The 2559-nt window shown below is 42.0% G+C and overlaps 1 long non-coding RNA gene across 2 annotated transcripts in view; it reads right to left on the bottom strand.

Moving 5' to 3' along the window:
* The window catches only part of LOC115294463, a 46751-nt gene extending 44645 nt beyond the window's left edge, over positions 1-2106 (bottom strand). For both annotated transcript variants that reach the window (XR_003909900.1, XR_003909899.1), the window contains exon 1: positions 2065-2106. This is a non-coding gene — a long non-coding RNA (uncharacterized LOC115294463). The remainder of the gene's footprint in view (positions 1-2064) is intronic.
* Positions 2107-2559: the final 453 nt, after the last annotated feature.

Genomic DNA, 2559 nt, shown 5'->3' with positions numbered 1-2559 from the left:
GGGGAAGAGAGAACGAAAGTCTGCCTTTGGTTCCTATGCTAGTTCTTTTCTGATGTGTTCATACACACTAACTTGTCAGGAACATCATTTGATTTCTCAGTAACTTCGACCAAACCAGAGATCATTGGGGAGAAATTAGCATTTGTGAAATAACTAATTGACTTTAAGGCTACAAATCAGATAAGTGGCTAAATTAGAAAAAATTGTTTTAAATGTGCTTGCTTTAATTGACGTACATGTATAGACACAGATCAAGTCAAGACTCAGTCATTTGCATGTTGAGGGACTTTAGTTGGCCAGTTCATGTTTTTTGCCAATGTGGGGAATATAAATGGAAAATCTCAATTGGGTAAAGCCTTTTAGGGGTAAGGGAGGAAGACACAAGTTTATGCTGTGTTTTATGAAGTATTGTTTCAACACCCCTTATCAGAAACCGAGAAAACTCTTAATCTGGAAGTAACTAGCTTGATGGTTTGCCCCTATCCACTAAAAGTCAGTAGAAAGTCACTCATTGTTGGCATTTTCCAATGAGTGGATTGGAGTTTGGTTAGTAAGCATGATTTCTGTCCTTTAAATATTATTTTCCAAAAAAGCGACTCAGCATTTCAGGGAAAATGTACAAAGAAAATACAAATCTTGATTTTCTCCTGAGGTCTCCCTAACCCTTGCAGTTTAAGTCTTGTCAGACGCTTTACCAAACCTGTTTTGCAGGAATTTGAAGTCTCTCATAAAAATTAACTGCAGGCTTTTATGTAAGTTGAAAGCAGAATTCATGTGGTTCTTGAAAAATCTTGTAAGTCTTTAAAAGAAGGACTAATCAAAATATACCTTCCAAACGGCTTTTCCTATGGCTGTGTGGCCTGTTTAAGGACCCATTACAGTTCAGCAGCTCATCTTTCGGCTGCCCCCCAGCAGCACAAAGTATTTGCAGTTTTATTCGGAGCCCTCAATGGAAAATGCCAAGCCATTCTTTTTTTTCCTCACTGAAGACTGAATTAAGAGCTCAGGAAAGGTATATAATAACTTCATGGTACAGAGCTGGAATTGTGTGCGGGTCACCAGAGGGCTGAGGCCTCAGTCACCTGTGTTCAAGAACTGGTTGGAGCCTAGGGCATAGAACATCGATCTCATCCTTCCAGGCTTTGCAAACCAGACCACTACACAGTCCAACCTTGTTTCTTTTGTATCCCAGCAACAAAGGAAGATGTGGTTCCAAGGTCATGTATAATATACCTTTTCTGGGTCAGTTTGGCCCAATGGGAAGCTGAGAAAATACCCATCTGGCTTTGGGCTACTTTAATCATTCTCTAGGGAAGGAGAAACCTCCATGACTCTCTGCTGATAATAACCTCTTTGTACTCTGCTTAGTATAACTTCTGTGCTTTTGTCTTGTCTTAGAGTGATGTCACAATGCCCGGACTTCTGTAGCATTATGGGAATGCACCAAGATTAGCTCTCTGGTGGAAGGAGAGACTATATTACAGAAAATGCAAAGATTCCTTCATTTACTCATTCATTTAAACATATAGTAAGCATGTACCATGCCCAAGGTACATTCCTATGTGCTAAAGTTATGAGCTGAAAGATAAAAGCTGTGTTCTAAAGGAGCTGAGCCTCCAGATGAGCTGAAGCTCATGATTACAGCACAGGGTATGCAGTAAGTCAGTGCTAAGATAGGGTGTTGGAGACCGGAGCAGCAGCACCTAACTCAAGGTGGGGAGGAGTTCATGGAAGGCTTCCTGGAGGGGGTAACGTATGGGTGAGGTTTGAGGAATATATAAGACAGACCACACTGGCATAATAATAACAATGACCAATTAATTTCCAGTGGAGAGATTTTGATGACCCTAATTTAGTCCCAAAGGACTAAAGCCTTTCTGGATGTAGCTTGGTAGCCTTCTTTTCTAGGTGCTTCCTTGAGGAAGGAACCATTTTATTCCCTAATACTCTGTGTGGTCTCTATAGGGCTTTATCCTGATTATGCTCAACACCCCAAAAATTAGAGTACAACTTCAAGCTTGGATTCCTGTCCCCACCTGCTATTTATTCTATATGTAGACTCACCTGGTCCCTGCTACTTGGCAAGGCCATAGTCTGACACATGAAGGATCTCACTGGAGATGGCTCTCTAGAAGATGCCTGTCTTTATTACTTGTTTCCAGCACAGTGCTCTACTGTTCCATAGCTACAGTTTCCACGGGATAAGAATGAACTAGTGTATGGTATCAGCAGGTCCCCTCTTTGAAGCCAATGCAGAAACCTAACTGCTATTGCCTTCTAGATAGAGCAGAGCTGCCTTAGTCTGAAAGACAGGAATCCAACAGCTTCACTGGTCTGTGACTCAGGAGCCTAACAGCTAGTAAGTGACACAAGTCCAAGTCCTTTCCTCAGAAGGGCAACCCAGGTCCCCTCTAGTCCTGAAACATTCTGCCTGATTTTAAAGTCTTGGATCTTGTTTCCTGGCTCCTGGAATGTTAGAGAATCAAGCAGAGGAAGGAGAGGAGGTGAAAGTGTTGGCTTCTACAAGTGGCCAGAAAAGACTGCAGACGGTATGGCAGT

Source organism: Suricata suricatta, chromosome 6 (assembly GCF_006229205.1).
Source record: "Suricata suricatta isolate VVHF042 chromosome 6, meerkat_22Aug2017_6uvM2_HiC, whole genome shotgun sequence".
NCBI classification, from domain to species: domain Eukaryota; kingdom Metazoa; phylum Chordata; class Mammalia; order Carnivora; family Herpestidae; genus Suricata; species Suricata suricatta.
This window is presented reverse-complemented; position numbering and strand designations above follow the sequence as displayed.